We start from the raw sequence: 19,868 nt of genomic DNA on the forward strand, positions 1-19,868 counted from the left end.
TAAATTGACCAATATCATAAAGTACAATGTGTCACAAGAAAACAATCTCAGATTTGCTTGGATAAGTAAAGCGTTCCAAAGATATCACCACACATATCACATTTAAAAAAAATGGCCTGGTCCTTAAGGTGAAATATGCCAGGGTCCTGAAAGGGTTAAAAGTGCCATGTGGCCATTAACAATTAGGCCAACTATACAGTGTGGTCTTCGTTATTAAATAAAAGGCATCTGCGGGCTAATTGGTCTACGGATTGGCTGCATGGCATTATGGGTGATCTTGCTTATCCGGGCTTGTCTCCTCTACACTTAGTTTCGCTTTGTAACACCCGTTACCACAAAGCTCAAGAAAAATTGGATTTTGCAAATCCAAGTTTTCCTAAACGTTGGACTGAATTCTGCTTCAAATGCTTTGCTTCGCTCAACACTAGGAAAAACTCTTGATTAGTTTATATATTTATATATTAATTTATTCATAAATTTATATATCTTGTTGTACATTAGTGTGCAACAGCAGATTTAACTCCCACCGCGCGGCCTATTTACTCACTCGTTTACATTCTTATATTCCAGTGATCTAACTTTGAATTTTCTTAGCAGTTGATAATTATAGCATAGGGTCAGAGTACTTCACGTTGATAATGATCTTGGAAATACATATTAATGGGCTAATTAATGTTCAACTAATGAAACAACAATTAGTACAAAGCTGTCCTGTATATTATTAGCCATAGTCAATTGAGCCCAATGACACAAATGTTCCTTTGGAAAGAAAAACATATTTTTGTAGGTTACATTTCCCTTGGTTATCCACTTTATTTTATATGCCCACAATTAGAGTTGAGCGAACACCTGGATGTTCGGGTTCGAGAAGTTCGGCCGAACATCCCGGAAATGTTCGGGTTCGGGATCCGAACCCGATCCGAACTTCGTCCCGAACCCGAACCCCATTGAAGTCAATGGGGACCCGAACTTTTCGGCACTAAAAAGGCTGTAAAACAGCCCAGGAAAGAGCTAGAGGGCTGCAAAAGGCAGCAACATGTAGGTAAATCCCCTGCAAACAAATGTGGATAGGGAAATGAATTAAAATAAAAATTAAATAAATAAAAATTAACCAAAATCAATTGGAGAGAGGTTCCATAGCAGAGAATCTGGCTTCCCGTCACCCACCACTGGAACAGTCCATTCTCAGATATTTAGGCCCCGGCACCCAGGCAGAGGAGAGAGGTCCCGTAACAGAGAATCTGTCTTCATGTCAGCAGAGAATTAGTCTGCATGTCATAGCAGAGAATGAGGCTTCACGTCAGCCACCACTGCAACAGTCCATTGGCATATATTTAGGCCTAGCACACAGGCAGAGCAGAGAGGTCCCGTAACAGACAATCTGGCTTCATGTCAGCAGAGAATCAGTCTGCATGTCATAGCAGAGAATGAGGCTTCACGTCACCCACCACTGCAACAGTCCATTGGCATATATTTAGGCCTAGCACACAGGCAGAGCAGAGAGGTCCCGTAACAGACAATCTGGCTTCATGTCAGCAGAGAATCAGTCTGCATGTCATAGCAGAGAATGAGGCTTCACGTCACCCACCACTGCAACAGTCCATTGGCATATATTTAGGCCTAGCACACAGGCAGAGCAGAGAGGTCCCGTAACAGACAATCTGGCTTCATGACAGCAGAGAATTAGTCTGCATGTCATAGCAGAGAATGAGGCTTCACGTCAGCCACCACTGCAACAGTCCATTGGCATATATTTAGGCCCAGCACCCAGGCAGAGGAGAGAGGTCCCGTAACAGACAATCTGGCTTCATGTCAGCAGAGAATTAGTCTGCATGTCATAGCAGAGAATCAGGCTTCACGTCAGCCACCACTGCAACAGTCCATTGTCATAAATTTAGGCCCAGCACCCAGGCAGAGGAGAGAGGTCCCGTAACAGACAATCTGGCTTCATGTCAGCAGAGAATTAGTCTGCATGTCATAGCAGAGAATGAGGCTTCACGTCAGCCACCACTGCAACAGTCCATTGGCATATATTTAGGCCTAGCACACAGGCAGAGCAGAGAGGTCCCGTAACAGACAATCTGGCTTCATGACAGCAGAGAATCAGTCTGCATGTCATAGCAGAGAATCAGGCTTCACGTCAGCCACCACTGCAACAGTCCATTGTCATAAATTTAGGCCCAGAACCCAGGCAGAGGAGAAAGGTCCCGTAACAGACAATCTGGCTTCATGTCAGCAGAGAATCAGTCTTCATATCATAGCAGAGAATCAGGCTTCACGTCACCCACCACTGCAACAGTCAATTTTCATAAATTTAGGCCCAGAACCCAGGCAGAGGAGAAAGGTCCCGTAACAGACAATCTGGCTTCATGTCAGCAGAGAATCAGTCTTCATATCATAGCAGAGAATCAGGCTTCACGTCACCCACCACTGCAACAGTCAATTGTCATAAATTTAGGCCCAGCACCCAGGCAGAGGAGAGAGCTCCCGTAACAGAGGATCTGGCTTCATGTCAGCAGAGAATCAGTCTGCATGTCATAGCAGAGAATGAGGCTTCACGTCACCCACCACTGCAACAGTCCATTGGCATATATTTAGGCCTAGCACACAGGCAGAGGAGAGGTTCATTCAACTTTGGGTAGCCTCGCAATATAATGGTAAAATGAAAATAAAAATAGGATTGAATGAGGAAGTGCCCTGGAGTCCAATAATATATGGTTATGGGGAGGTAGTTAATGTCTAATCTGGACAAGGGACGGACAGGTCCTGTGGGATCCATGCCTGGTTCATTTTTATGAACGTCAGCTTGTCCACATTGGCTGTAGACAGGCGGCTGCGTTTGTCTGTAATGACGCCCCCTGCCGTGCTGAATACACGTTCAGACAAAACGCTGGCTGCCGGGCAGGCCAGCACCTCCAAGGCATAAAAGGCTAGCTCTGGCCACGTGGACAATTTAGAGACCCAGAAGTTGAATGGGGCCGAACCATCAGTCAGTACGTGGAGGGGTGTGCACACGTACTGTTCCACCATGTTAGTGAAATGTTGCCTCCTGCTAACACGTTGCGTATCAGGTGGTGGTGCAGTTAGCTGTGGCGTGTTGACAAAAGTTTTCCACATCTCTGCCATGCTAACCCTGCCCTCAGAGGAGCTGGCCGTGACACAGCTGCCTTGGCGACCTCTTGCTCCTCCTCTGCCTTGGCCTTGGGCTTCCACTTGTTCCCCTGTGACATTTGGGAATGCTCTCAGTAGCGTGTCTACCAACGTGCGCTTGTACTCGCGCATCTTCCTATCACGCTCCAGTGCAGGAAGTAAGGTGGGCACATTGTCTTTGTAGCGTGGATCCAGCAGGGTGGCAACCCAGTAGTCCGCACAGGTTAAAATGTGGGCAACTCTGCTGTCGTTGCGCAGGCACTGCAGCATGTAGTCGCTCATGTGTGCCAGGCTGCCCAGGGATAAGGACAAGCTGTCCTCTGTGGGAGGCGTATCGTCATCGTCCTGCCTTTCCCCCCAGCCACGCACCAGTGATGGACCCGAGCTGCGTTGGGTGCCACCCCGCTGTGACCATGCTTCATCCTCATCCTCCTCCACCTCCTCCTCATCCTCGTCCTCCTCGTCCTCCAGTAGTGGGCCCTGGCTGGCCACATTTGTACCTGGCCTCTGCTGTTGCCAAAAACCTCCCTCTGAGTCACTTCGAAGAGACTGGCCTGAAAGTGCTAAAAATGACCCCTCTTCCTCCTCCTCCTCCTCCTCCTCCTGGGCCACCTCCTCTTCCATCATCGCCCTAAGTGTTTTCTCAAGGAGACATAGAAGTGGTATTGTAACGCTGATAACGGTGTCATCGCCACTGGCCATGTTGGTGGAGTACTCGAAACAGCGCAACAGGGCACACAGGTCTCGCATGGAGGCCCAGTCATTGGTGGTGAAGTGGTGCTGTTCTGTAGTGCGACTGACCCGTGCGTGCTGCAGCTGAAACTCCACTATGGCCTGCTGCTGCTCGCACAGTCTGTCCAGCATGTGCAAGGTGGAGTTCCACCTGGTGGGCACGTCGCATATGAGGCGGTGAGCGGGAAGGCCGAAGTTACGCTGTAGCGCAGACAGGCGAGCAGCAGCAGGATGTGAACGCCGGAAGCGCGAACAGACGGCCCGCACTTTATGCAGCAGCTCTGACATGTCGGGGTAGTTGTGAATGAACTTCTGCACCACCAAATTCAGCACATGCGCCAAGCAAGGGATGTGCGTCAAATTGGCTAGTCCCAGAGCTGCAACGAGATTTCGCCCATTATCACACACCACCAGGCCGGGCTTGAGGCTCACCGGCAGCAACCACTCGTCGGTCTGTTGTTCTATACCCCGCCACAACTCCTGTGCGGTGTGGGGCCTGTCCCCCAAACATATGAGTTTCAGAATGGCCTGCTGACGTTTACCCCGGGCTGTGCTGAAGTTGGTGGTGAAGGTGTGTGGCTGACTGGATGAGCAGGTGGAAGAAGAGGAGGAGGAAGCCGAGAAGGAGGAGGTGGCAACAGGAGGCAAAGAATGTTGCCCTGCGATCCTTGGCGGCGGAAGGACGTGCGCCAAACAGCTCTCCGCCTGGGGCCCAGCTGCCACTACATTTACCCAGTGTGCAGTTAGGGAGATATAGCGTCCCTGGCCGTGCTTACTGGTCCACGTATCTGTGGTTAGGTGGACCTTGCTACAGATGGCGTTGCGCAGTGCACACTTGATTTTATCGGGATACTTGGTTGTGCAGGGAAGGCACGGCTCTCTTGGAGAAGTAGTGCCGGCTGGGAACAACATACTGTGGGACAGCAAGCGACATGAGCTGTTTGAAGCTGTCTGTGTCCACCAGCCTAAATGACAGCATTTCATAGGCCAGTAGTTTAGAAATGCTGGCATTCAGGGCCAGGGATCGAGGGTGGCTAGGTGGGAATTTACGCTTTCTATCAAATGTTTGTGAGATGGAGAGCTGAACGCTGGCGTGTGACATGGTTGAGACGCTTGGTGACGGAGGTGGTGGTGGTGGTGGTGTTGGTGGTACATCCCCTGTTTGCTGGGCGGCAGGTGCCAACGTTCCTCCAGAGGCGGAGGAAGAGGCCGAGGCGGCAGCAGCAGAATAGGCCGAGGCGGCAGCAGCAGAAGAGGTAGCAGGGGGAGCCTGAGTGACTTCCTTGGTTTTAAGGTGTTTACTCCACTGCAGTTCATGCTTTGCATGCAGGTGCCTGGTCATGCAGGTTGTGCTCAGGTTCAGAACGTTAATGCCTCGCTTCAGGCTCTGATGGCACAGCGTGCAAACCACTCGGGTCTTGTCGTCAGCACATTGTTTGAAGAAGTGCCATGCCAGGGAACTCCTTGAAGCTGCCTTTGGGGTGCTCGGTCCCAGATGGCGGCGGTCAGTAGCAGGCGGAGTCTCTTGGCGGCGGGTGTTCTGCTTTTGCCCACTGCTCCCTCTTTTGCTACGCTGTTGGCTCGGTCTCACCACTGCCTCTTCCTCCGAACTGTGAAAGTCAGTGGCACGACCTTCATTCCATGTGGGGTCTAGGACCTCATCGTCCCCTGCATCGTCTTCCACCCAGTCTTGATCCCTGACCTCCTGTTCAGTCTGCACACTGCAGAAAGACGCAGCAGTTGGCACCTGTGTTTCGTCATCATCAGAGACATGCTGAGGTGGTATTCCCATGTCCTCATCATCAGGAAACATAAGTGGTTGTGCGTCAGTGCATTCTATGTCTTTCACCGCTGGGGAAGGGCTAGGTGGATGCCCTTGGGAAACCCTGCCAGCGGAGTCTTCAAACAGCATAAGAGACTGCTGCATAACTTGAGGCTGAGACAGTTTCCCTGGTATGCATGGGGGTGATGTGACAGACTGATGGGGTTGGTTTTCAGGCGCCATCTGTGCGCTTTCTGCAGAAGACTGGGTGGGAGATAATGTGAACGTGCTGGATCCACTGTCGGCCACCCAATTGACTAATGCCTGTACCTGCTCAGGCCTTACCATCCTTAGAACGGCATTGGGCCCCACCATATATCGCTGTAAATTCTGGCGGCTACTGGGACCTGAGGTAGTTGGTACACTAGGACGTGTGGATGTGGCAGAACGGCCACGTCCTCTCCCAGCACCAGAGGGTCCACTAACACCACCACGACCATGTCCACGTCCGCGTCCCTTACTAGATGTTTTTCTCATTGTTATGGTTCACCACAACAACAAATATATTATTTGGCCCAATGTATTGTATTCAAATTCAGCGGGATATAAATTTGAGGCCTAGTATTTAGGCGCTGGGTGACCGGTATGGATTTAGTGACAGAATTAGACTTGGAAATGCACAGAAGCGTGTGTGTGTGAAGTTATTCTGAATGACCCAATGTGCACCTTGAATATTATATACCCTTTTAGGGATAGATTTCAAATAGCTCTGATATAGCAGAAACCACTAAATTATGAAATTGCTAAATTGGGAATTGTACTTCAACCCAGAACAAAAAATGTGCTTTGACGGACACTAAATATCTTGCCCAGCAACAACAGTACAACGGTGGGTAACGAGAGATTTAGAGGGATATAAATTTGAGGCCTAGTATTTAGGCGCTGGGTCACCGGTATGGATTTAGTGACAGAATTAGACTTGGAAATACACAGTAGCGGGTGTGTGTGAAGTTATTCTGAATGACCCTATGTGCACCTTGAATATTATATACCCTTTTAGGGATAGATTTCAAATAGCTCTGATATAGCAGAAACCACTAAATTATGAAATTGCTAAATTGGGAATTGTACTTCAACCCAGAACAAAAAATGTGCTTTGACGGACACTAAATATCTTGCCCAGCAACAACAGTACAGCGGTGGGTAACGAGAGATTTAGAGGGAATTAAATTTGAGGCCTAGTATTTAGGCGCTGGGTCACCGGTATGGATTTAGTGACAGAATTAGACTTGGAAATGCACAGAAGCGGTGTGTGTGAAGTTATTCTGAATGACCCAATGTGCACCTTCAATATTATATACCCTTTTAGGGATAGATTTCAAATAGCTCTGATATAGCAGGAACCACTAAATTATGAAATTGCTAAATTGGGAATTGTACTTCAACCCAGAACAAAAAATGTGCTTTGACGGGCACTAAATAACTTTCCCAGCTACAACAGGACAACGGTAACGAGAGATTTAGAGGGATTTAAATTTGAGGCCTAGTATTTAGGCGCTGGGTGACAGGTATGGGTTTAGTGACAGAATTAGACTTGGAAATACACAGTAGCGGGTGTGTGTGAAGTTATTCTGAATGACCCTATGTGCACCTTCAATATTATATACCCTTTTTGGGATAGATTTCAAATAGCTCTGATATAGCAGGAACCACTAAATTATGAAATTGCTAAATTGGGAATTGTATTTCAACCCAGAACAAGAAATGTGCTTGAACGGACACTAAATAACTCGCCCAGCTACAGCACTAGGGACAGATTTAGCTGGATATAAATTTGAGGCCTAGTATTTAGGCGCTGGGTGACAGGTATGGGTTTAGTGACAGAATTAGACTTGGAAATACACAGTAGCGGGTGTGTGTGAAGTTATTCTGAATGACCCTATGTGCACCTTCAATATTATATACCCTTTTAGGGATAGATTTCAAATAGCTCTGATATAGCAGAAACCACTAAATTATGAAATTGCTAAATTGGGAATTGTACTTCAACCCAGAACAAAAAATGTGCTTTGACGGACACTAAATATCTTGCCCAGCAACAACAGTACAGCGGTGGGTAACGAGAGATTTAGAGGGAATTAAATTTGAGGCCTAGTATTTAGGCGCTGGGTCACCGGTATGGATTTAGTGACAGAATTAGACTTGGAAATACACAGTAGCGGGTGTGTGTGAAGTTATTCTGAATGACCCTATGTGCACCTTCAATATTATATACCCTTTTAGGGATAGATTTCAAATAGCTCTGATATAGCAGGAACCACTAAATTATGAAATTGCTAAATTGGGAATTGTACTTCAACCCAGAACAAAAAATGTGCTTTGACGGACACTAAATAACTTTCCCAGCTACAACAGGACAGCGGTAACGAGAGATTTAGAGGGATTTAAATTTGAGGCCTAGTATTTAGGCGCTGGGTGACAGGTATGGGTTTAGTGACAGAATTAGACTTGGAAATACACAGTAGCGGGTGTGTGTGAAGTTATTCTGAATGACCCTATGTGCACCTTCAATATTATATACCCTTTTAGGGATAGATTTCAAATAGCTCTGATATAGCAGAAACCACTAAATTATGAAATTGCTAAATTGGGAATTGTACTTCAACCCAGAACAAAAAATGTGCTTTGACGGACACTAAATATCTTGCCCAGCAACAACAGTACAGCGGTGGGTAACGAGAGATTTAGAGGGAATTAAATTTGAGGCCTAGTATTTAGGCGCTGGGTCACCGGTATGGATTTAGTGACAGAATTAGACTTGGAAATACACAGTAGCGGGTGTGTGTGAAGTTACTCTGAATGACCCTATGTGCACCTTCAATATTATATACCCTTTTTGGTATAGATTTCAAAGAGCTCTGATATAGCAGGAACCACTAAATTATGAAATTGCTAAATTGGGAATTGTATTTCAACCCAGAACAAGAAATGTGCTTGAACGGACACTAAATAACTCGCCCAGCTACAGCACTAGGGACAGATTTAGCTGGATATAAATTTGAGGCCTAGTATTTAGGCGCTGGGTGACCGGTATGGATTTAGTGACAGAATTAGACTGGGATATGGCCAAAAAATGAACAGACTATTGCTGGTTAAATGCACTTGGTGTGACAGCTTCACCCTGATGTAGGCTTTAGCCAAAAAACAACCACACCATTGAGGGTTAAATGCACTTGGTGACAGGCGCAGCTTGCCCCTGATTTTGTATATGGCCAAAAAATGAACAGACTATTGCTGGTTAAATGCACTTGGTGTGACAGCTTCACCCTGATGTAGGCTTTAGCCAAAAAACAACCACACCATTGAGGGTTAAATGCACTTGGTGACAGGCGCAGCTTGCCCCTGATTTTGTATATGGCCAAAAAATGAACAGACTATTGCTGGTTAAATGCACTTGGTGTCACAGCTTGACCAACCACACTACTGAGGGTTAAATGCACTTGGTGACGGGCGCAGCTTGCCCCTGATGTAGTATATGGCCAAAAAATAAACAGACTATTGCTGGTTAAATGCACTTGGTGTGACAGCTTCACCCTGATGTAGGCTTTAGCCAAAAAACAACCACACCATTGAGGGTTAAATGCACTTGGTGACAGGCGCAGCTTGCCCCTGATTTTGTATATGGCCAAAAAATGAACAGACTATTGCTGGATAAATGCACTTGGTGTGACAGCTTCACCCTGATGTAGGCTTTAGCCAAAAAACAACCACACCATTGAGGGTTAAATGCACTTGGTCGCAGCTTGTGCTGGCGCACCACAAGACACAAAATGGCCGCCGATCACCCCAGAAAAATGAGACTGACAAACGGTCTGTGCAGCCTAAAAACAGTGAGCAATTGAGGATCAGCAGCTCAATGATCCACAGCTGCAGATCGATCAGTTAATCAAGTCCTTTGGAGGAGTTAATCTGCCTAATCTCGCCCTACTGTCGCAGCCGCAACCTCTCCCTACGCTAATCAGAGCAGAGTGACGGGCGGCGCTATGTGACTCCAGCTTAAATAGAGGCTGGGTCACATGGTGCTCTGGCCAATCACAGCCATGCCAATAGTAGGCATGGCTGTGATGGCCTCTTGGGGCAAGTAGTATGACGCTTGTTGATTGGCTGCTTTGCAGCCTTTCAAAAAGCGCCAAGAAAGCGTCACAAAAGCGCGAAGAAAGCGACGAACACCGAACCCGAACCCGGACTTTTACGAAAATGTCCGGGTTCGGGTCCGTGTCACGGACACCCCAAAATTCGGTACGAACCCGAACTATACAGTTCGGGTTCGCTCATCCCTACCCACAATATTTAGAGTTGAAATATTTCTATTACTCAGTAATTCTATTCTGGAAATAAATTTAATAAAAGTTTCATAATCCAAGGATTTATTAGGCCCCTTTCACACGAGCGTGACGGATTAGGTCCGGATGCGTTCAGGGTGCGTTCAGTGAAACTCGCACCATTTTCCAAGCAAGTTCAGTCAGTTTTGTCTGCAATTGCATTGAGTTGTTAAGATTTTTCCGCGCGATCGCAATGTATTTTGATGCGTTTTTCATGCACGTGATAAAAAACTGAAGGTTTACAAACAACATCTCCTAGCAACCATCAGGCTGGGTTCACATCTGAGCGTTTTACAACAAGGAGAAACCAATGTTTCCCTATCGGCATGGTTCTCACCTGGGCGTTTTACAGCGCGTACGATCGCGCTGTAAAACGCCCGACGCCCCAAGAAGTACATGAGCTTCTTTGGGGCGTCTTGTCGCGCGTTCCCGTACATAGACTTTCGGGAACGCGCGACAATGGGCGTTCACTTGTCTCTGTATGCACGATTGCAAACGCCGGTACAATTGCGCATACAGAGCGCTCCATCGCGAACGCTCAGGTCTGAACCCAGCGTAAGTGAAAAACACATTGCATCCGCACATGCTTCCGGATGCAATGCTTTTTCACTGAAGCCCCATTCACTTCTATGGGGCCAGGGCTGAGTGAAAAAACACTGAATATAGAACATGCTACGTTTTTCACGCAACGCAGAACTGATGCATGAAAGGGAAAAATCATGTACACAGACCCATTGAAATGAATGGGTCAGGATTCAGTGCGGGTGCTATGCGTACACGTCACGCATTGCACCCGTGCTGAAAACTCGCTCGTGTGAAAGGGGCCTTATTAAATGTTTAGAATGTAAGCCTTCCAGCAATAATACTTTTTATATTTATCTAGTGAACTCCTTTAAACATTTTTTAATCTTGGAACCTGCCATGAGAATTTCATGTTAATACTTGCGGCATTTGGAGATCTGTAGTACTTATAATATAATACCTATAATGTTAACGTTAATTGCGTGTGCCTATTGAGAAAGTCATAAGGTGACAAATACTTGTATTTGACATATTTATTGCTTCCTTCTTATTATTTTTCACCTTAAGGACCCAGCCTAATATTGCAAATCTCATGTGTCACTTTATATGCTAATAACTTTGCAATGCTTTTACTTACCTAAGCAATCTCAATGATCATGAGATTTTTTTTTTCTTGTGACACATCATAGTAAAATATTAAAAGCTAAATTTACAGAAAATTTGAAAACATATTTATTATTTTCTAAATTTTCATTGCTCTGCTATTAATACAGATAGTGATACCTCATTAAATAGTTATTAATTAATGTTCACCATTTGCCTACTTTATGCCTGCATCATTTTGTAAATGTTAATTTATTTTTAGGATATTAGAAGGCTTAGAGCGTATAGCAGCAATTTTTTAAAATTTCCAAGAAAATTTCTAAAATCAACTTTTTTAACCACCTCAGCCCCCCTAGCTTAAACACCCTTAAATTATTCAGAACTGATTTTAGAAACATTGTTAACTGTTTTGGTGTTACACAGGAAAAATGGAGGTGAAATATAAAATGTTCATATTTTTTGTCAAAATTTTCCATTATTATTATTATTATTAAAAGTGTTATGATTGATTTTTTTTTGTCATTGTACCTTTATTATGGCCAAAATCAATGCCAAATAATAAATTTTGATAATTAGTCTATCTTTTATATTTCAAAGATTGAGGAAACATGGAGCTAAAAAACTGAATGTGCTCTGCTGTCGTAAAATGTGTATGTTGCATAGGAACAAATTGACCTTTTCACCCCAGTACCAGCAAACTATCTTCACTAACTGACTGCATGTTATATCCTAAATGATAAGCAGCTTCTTACATTGAATGATGCTAGAATGATAAGAATTTTCACTGAGCTGTTATTGAATTTTGCCTTCTGGAATTGTGCAGAGGAAAAAATAATCTTGATACACAGAGATAAGATATAAAAAAGGAAATGTCATCTTTATTCTAAATTTGACTTGATACATATTGTAGTTTTCCATGTGCAATAAATTGTTCTAAAAATCATGTCACAGTTTTAGAAAAATAACTACCTTATCTTTGTGACAGAAAAAAACACAAAGCTCCAAAGAAAAGCAATTCTTTTTCTAAATCCTACTTACAATGTATGTTTTGGCAAAAGCCCAAAGCTAGATTAAAGCTTGTGTAAGCATTTCATTTTTCTATCAGAGTAATATTTTCAGAACATTGACACATTTATATTTAAGTGGGATCAGCTGTGCTCTAAAAATGTCTTCCAGAATTGCTGGCACAACCTCACATATAACGCAGGTATATTTCTACCTAGTTGCTTTGTAATCCTGGATTATTTCAGATATTTTTAATTAAGATTATTGTATAAATTAGTTGAATGGCAACAGAAATATGAAATAATGTTTCCATAATGGTTTCATTTTAAACATATCTTTAAAAAAATAAAAATAAATTACATTAAACTGAAATAATATACATTTTGCCCTGAAACCTTATGATATGAAGCACTTTTTTTATGAAGAGGCCACTTTTGTTGTTTCCCTCGGGGGCATCATCTCATCATCACAGAGAGGGTTAAAATAAAAGGTGGCAATGAAAATCAGGTAACACATGATAAGGATCCATTCACACGTCCGATGTTTCTTTCCTGATCTGTTCCGTTTTTTGCTGAACAGATCTGGACCAGATCTGGACCCATTCATTTTCAATGGGTCCTGAAAAAAAATCAGACATTGTGCTGTCCGATTTTTTTCAGGACCCATTGAAAATGAATGGGTCCAGATCTGGTCCAGATCTGTTCCGCAAAAAACGGAACAGATCAGGAAAGAAACAACGGACGTGTGAATGGACCCTAATGGACATAGCTTATCTCCTGGTCTCTCCTTCTCTTCACAATAACTACTCCACATGCCACAGAGCATGCCCACAATATAAGTTTTTTTTAATCTTAAAGGAAATGTGTCACCAAAAATGTTATCTGCCAGTTAAAAGCAGATAATCTGTTTTTATTTTCTAATCGCATATTTTTTTATATTGTATTTCCTGAACACGATTATGGGGGCGGTTATCTTGCCTGAGCTATACTTAAAGGGGTTGTCCCACTTTGCTTTTTTAATCTTACCAGCAGTAGATGTCCTGATAACTTCCTGGTTCTCAGGCAGTTGAGTGAAGGCCACGCCTCCTCATGACTCACCCTGCGTGCTCGTGTGTATGAGTCATCCATGGAGCCGTATGTGAGGTCCCGCCCCCCCCCCCAGTATAATAAACATTGAGTGCGGCCCCCCCAGTATAATATACATTTAGTGCGCCCCCCCCAGTATAATATACATTCAGTGCGGCCACCCCCCCCAGTATAATATACATTGAGTGCGGCCACCCCCCCCAGTATAATATACATTGAGTGCGCCCCTCCCCCCCCCAGTATAATATACATTCAGTGCGGCCACCCCCCCAGTATAATATACATTGAGTGCGGCCACCCCCCCCCCAGTATAATATACATTGAGTGCGGCCACCCCCCCCAGTATAATATACATTGAGTGCGCCCCTCCCCCCCCAGTATAATATACATTCAGTGCGGCCACCCCCCCCCCCAGTATAATATACATTGAGTGCGGCCACCCCCCCAGTATAATATACATTGAGTGCAGCCCCCTCCCAGTATAATAAACATTGGTGGCGCAGTGGGAAGTGCCAATGAGGGTTAAAAAAATAAATAAAAAATTAACTCACCTCCTCCAATTGATTGCGCAGCTGCCGGTCTCCTGTTCTTTCTTTAGGACCTGTGAAAGGACCTTTGGTGACATCACTGTGATCATCACATGGTACATCATATGATCCATCACCATGGTAATGGACCATGTGATTAGCTCAGTGACGTCACCACAGGTCCTGAAGATAGAACAGGAGACCGGCAGCTGTGCGATCAATTGGTGGAGGTGAGTTAATTTTTTATTTATTTTTTTTAACCCTCATTGGCACTTCCCACTGCGCCACCAATGTTTATTATACTGGGGGGGGGGCCTCACTCAATGTTTATTATACTGGGGGGGGGGGGGGTGGCCGCACTCAATGTATATTATACTGGGGGGGGGGGGTGCACTGCGCCACCAATGTTAATACAAATGCAGGAGGTGGGTGCCGGAGTGAAATAGCCGGCACCCGACCTCTATGATAGGGGGCTGCGATCAGCGGCAGTTAACCCCTAAGGTCCCGTTCCCTGTCATAGAGGTCGGGTGCCGGCTATTTGATTCCGGCACCCGCCTGCTGTATTTGCGCATGCGCGGGCGTGCGCGTACTTGTAAGAATGGAGAGGCGGCCCGAGTACTTGTTCAGCTGTTGTGCGCAGGCGCGGCACAGCGATGCGGCCGGACGAAAGAGGCCGTATCCATGGGATACAGAAAACAACAAAGGAATCGCTTTACATGATTTTTTGAATGAAAGGTAGCTTTTGGATAATAACATGGATAGGAAGATATGTTGTGTGGGGGTAAATAGATTAGATAAAACCTATTTTATGAAGTGGGACAACCCCTTTAACAGCATTTACAAAGCATTAGGAAAATTGCCTTTTCGGCAGCCAAATGGGCCATAAAAACAATGGTCAGGAGGGGACCATATTGACTTCTATGAGAAAGTCTTCTAGGCATGTTTTGTAACCTGTGCAGAGGTCATTGTACAAGGAAAGAATAGATAAGCTTTGGCAATCACCTGTTGTCAATGGTGGACTCTGTTTTATCTATACACAGTGGTGATATCATTTTGTCAGGATTAGAATGACACATAAGCAGGTAACTGCAGTAAAGTGATCTGTACAGATAAAGTAGCACCAATTATTAGGCTTAGTGACCAGTGTGTGAAAACTGCAGGATTTTATGTTTTTTGTTTAAATATAGATATTGTCACGGCTGAGGATGGGGGAAACCCTCAGCCATGCGGTACCCGTAGATGTTTGGTTGCTGCTTGGCCAGGACCACAGGATCAGGGAGCAGGTCACCTCCTAAAGCCTCCCTGATCTGACCCTAACTCCTAGTGGCATGAGTCGACCTTAAAGGTAGGAGGACTCATGCTCTGGAACCTCGGGTCCCTACTATCCCTCCGCAGGTCCCTAAGCTAGGAGCTGGATAGACTACCTGTTCCTCCTGAACATGGAGAAACAGGAGCCTAGAATGGCCAAGCTGTAATTAAGGGGAATCCAATACAACTTATGGCAGTGGCAGGTACGTGAAAACTACAACCTCACCTACCTGCCACAGACAAACAGCCTGGAACCCATGTAAAAGTGCTGTTTGTCCACAACAACAGAAATGACAACAGCACACACCATACATCACACGGGAAACCAGGAAACCATAAAGTGCAATAAACAAGCAACCACATACACATAAATATAACATCAGACAAGGTAACAATTTTTATGACCAGAAGGGTGGCCCCCACTGGCAGATGGTAAAGTAACCAGGAGGATGTCTCCAGAAAGCATGGCTGAAGTACCCTCTCTGACTACTGCCTTCCACTGAGGCTTTATAGGGCCAAGTAGCCACACCCACAGTCAGACACACCCAGTGCACACACACACTAGGAAGGAAGTTAACCCTTCCAACACCAGGGAAGGGTAGTGAAGCCACACAAAGGGAAAAGCACACAAACACACTCACCTGTTACCGCCGGCAACAGCATGCGTGGCAATTGTGTCCTGAAGAGCAGCCAGCAGGCCGAGACACTGCCACCACATGCACACAACACCAGACGTTGTGAAGGGAGGTGTCTAAGTGCATACAAACATGACCTCGTGCACAACAAACAGACAAAGGAAGTGCACACAAACACACGTTGCCAAGGGCAACCGCACGCATGCCTGTTGTTCGCGGCAACTGCACCTGAGGCAAACCACTAAGTGCCCCCAGCTGCGGTTGACACAACACCAAACCGCGGGCAACTGCATGCGGCTCCCAAGGAGTCACGACCATGACCAAGGGTCGTGACAGATATTGACATGGAAAATTAAAAATAACATAATAAGGAATTGATTAAAAAATGGAATCTGTACCTGCTCTGTAGTATAGAGTTGAACCACATTTTGCTCTTTTTGCACTATTTTATGATCCTTTAGTATATCTAGTCCAAATTTGTCACTGGCAAGAAAAGTCTGTTTTTACCAATAATTTATCCATCACTGCCCATGATTTATTTTTCTGCAAACTACTTGTAAATATGGACCAGTAAGTGTCAGTATACAGTTTAATTAGCAATAAATGGTAATACATTCCCTTTAATATTCTATAATGTTTTTTTTCCCTTTTTCATCCCTTTAAATAAGACCGTATAATATCACAGAGATACAACTGTATGCCAACTGTATACTGTTTTATGGATCTTGATAGTTGTGCATTTCATTAGAGAATGAACATCAACCATGTAAAAGTTATGTGGATTCTTTTTATACCAAATATTTTTCAAAACATTTCTTTAGGGAAATATTTTTCCTGCCTTTGATATGTTACAGTAGAATATAATATTCCTACATGAACTGAAAATATATCTGTGAGAATGCGTAAAATGCACTTATTTTAAGAGAAATTAAACATGTATGCTAGTAGAGAAATGAGATTATGAAATTCTCTTTCCTGACACCCACTAATCACATTTTAAGACATGTTTGATTGACACTCCATACTTTTTATTTAGAAATCCTTTATACAAGTGACTATACTGAGGGGTTAGCCTGGATTATTAAAAAGGGTTTGTTTTCTTTTCCAGGAACAGTGCCATTCTTGTCCATGGATTTTGTCTGGTATTATAGTTCATGTACATTTAATTGAATAAGACTGAGCTGCAAAACCTGCATGCAAAAATGGTCCATCTTTAATGTCATACAGCCAACCACAAATAATGCATTATATATAGGGATAAGTTCCTGAACATAGAAGGTCTGACCACTGAGATCCCCACCAATCACAAGAATAGGAGTTCCATGTTTCCGTATATGAATGGAGTGGCAATTGTGTATGTGCGCTGGTGGTCCATTCAGCCCTATGGAACTGCCAGAGATAGTTGAGTACAATACTCAGCTAGATTTGGCAGTGGGTGGACATACATACCCACCAGTCTATTCAAACTGATTACTACAATTTTTGTGATCCGTGGCAATCCCATACGCCTAGACATCGCTTATCCCCTATTCTAATGGTAGGGTATAAATAGTGTTTGTGGGAAAACCCCTTTAATCGAAGTGTTGTGACAAACACAAGAGTTGAGCAATGTAATGGTGCAGAACCCCAAACAACCAGACAGAGTTTAAACAATGGTAGATGTATTAAATGACGGTAGTACAGTCCAGACCAGAAATCATATGCAGGTAATCAATCCTAATAATAACTTGTGCAGCAAAACTCAGAAGGGACAGCCAGACCAGGTCAAAGTTCATATGCACAGAAATAGTCTGTGTAACATAGTACCTAAGAGACATTTCCAGGGTCCAATCCGGGGTCCAAGACGAGACAAACTGTTCTGCATAGAAGTTTCCCACAGGAAGTCTCTAGAGATGGATTGAGGAAGTCAGAGGTCATGCACAGGTAGAGTGGAAGAATGTGAACAGCAACATACACCCAGATTGTCAAAACAACAGTGGGCACTGACCAGCCAGGGAGATCACCTCTTAAACACCTGCTAGCCAATCACAGAGTGCCATGTGTCTATTCCTCATAGGCCATATGATTATCCTAATCCTTGACACTTGTGCGGCCTTGGCTGGTCATTGATCACTTAACTCATGCCTGCCCACTAATCTACTAGAGTTTATGTACAGGTATATTCCCCGTCAGCGGCCGGCGTAGCGAATAAGATGCATGTATGTTCAGCCACGTAACCCTTTGCGAACCTCCTCTGAAGCGTGCACACGGAAACTCAAGCGGCCAAGCATGGATATGCGATCACGTCAACATGGACGCCGGAACCGTGTCCGCCCGCAAAGGAGTCGGAACAAAAGATTTTGCAGGCACATAAGTGACCTGTTTTGCTACTCCAACCGGGTCCCCCGCAGGATAATCACCACGAGAATTCCTGGGGGCCCTAGTGGGCCGCAAAACCGGAGAGTGTCTTACAATACCCCCCTCGAGAAGGCGGCTCAGAAGACTCCAAACGGGTATTCCCCGGATTCTCACTGTGGAAAGTTGCCACTAATTAATCCGCATGAACCTGGCAGGCAGGTACCCAAGATCTCTTCTCTGGACCAAATCCTTTCCAGTCCACTAAATAATGGAGGAACCTCTGGACAAAACAGGAGTCCAAAATCTTATTTGCATCGAATTCAGGCTTCCCTTGAACCTCCACCGGAGATGGAGTTTGAATGAAGGGAGCTGACTCGGCTGCCGATTTGAGCATTGAAACATGAAAGGTGTTCACGCCTCGAATCGATGGAGGAAAAGCAATCTCAGTGTCACCAGATATGGACCAATGAATCTAGGCCCCAGTTTGGCAGACGGTTGGCGGAAGGAAATGTTCTAGGTGGAGACCCATACTGGATCTCCTACCTTAAACTCTTGCTCCACAGCACGATGATGATCAGCAAATCTTTTCTGTTGCGCCACCGCACTACAAAGATTCCGCCATGCCAACAACCAAATGGGTTGCCTATCCTGGAACCATTGGTCCTCCACCAGTAAGTCAGTGGAGGCCCCTACCAAAGAGGACAGTCTTGGATTCCTGCCCCCCTCTTGCACCTGAATGGAGACATCTTGGTAGAGGCATGTTCGGAGTTGTTATAAGCCACCTCCACAAAGGGGAGGTGAGCTGCCCATTCCTCTTGGCAGTCTGACAAAAAACACCGGAGATATTGTTCCAAAGTCTGGTTCATTCTCTCTTTCTGCCTGTTGGTCTCTGGGTGAAAACCAGATGAAAATGACTGCCTAATCCCCAACCGAGAGCAGAAAGAACACCAAAACCAGGAGATAAATTGGACTCCTCTATCTGAAACAATATCCTCCGGTGCCCCATGGAATTGGAAGACATGTTTAACAAACAGATCTGCAGGCTCTCCAGCCGATGGCAATCCGGGGAGTGGTATAAAATGGGCCATCTTACTAAAACGGTCCACCACTACCCAAATTACCGTATAACCGGAAGACCTAGGTAGACCTGTTATAAAATCCAAGACACGTGGGTCCATGGGGCCGAAGGAATAGGCAGCGGAAGCAAAGTACCAAAGCGAGCCGGTTTACATCGAGCACAAATATTACATGCCTGAATGTAGGCTTTGATATAAAAAAAAAATCTTAGGCCACCAGACATGACGTTTACAAAGGGACATGGTCTTTTTTTATCCCCAGATGCCCGGCTAACTTAGAATCATGTAACTGTTGTATGACTGTGAGCCTTTACAGGCACAAACAGCCGACCTTCAGGTTTGTTAGGAGGGCTCTCTGCCTGCAAAGACAGAAGAAGAGAAGACAAATCCTCCATTATATCTGTGGTGTTCAAAGCGGCTCCGAAGCACCTCACAGGAATAATGGGCTCAGGCTCAGTGTCACGTACCGAAATGACCTCAGGGAAACAATGGGAGAGGGCATATGTTTTGACCTTTTTGGGTCCCGGTTTGTAAGTTAACCGAAAATTAAAACAATTGAAAAATAATGCCAAACGAGCTTGACGAGAATGTAACCTCATTGGCACCTTCAATGTATTTGAGGTTTTTCATCATTAATGAACTCCTGGAAGACCGCAGGGGCATAACAGACACCTAAAGGCATTACAAGATACTCGTAATGCCCGTCACTGGTGTTAAATGCAGTTTTACATTTGTCATCCTTAC

This window comes from Bufo gargarizans, chromosome 1 (genome assembly GCF_014858855.1).
Source record: "Bufo gargarizans isolate SCDJY-AF-19 chromosome 1, ASM1485885v1, whole genome shotgun sequence".
Classification (NCBI taxonomy): Eukaryota; Metazoa; Chordata; class Amphibia; order Anura; family Bufonidae; genus Bufo; species Bufo gargarizans.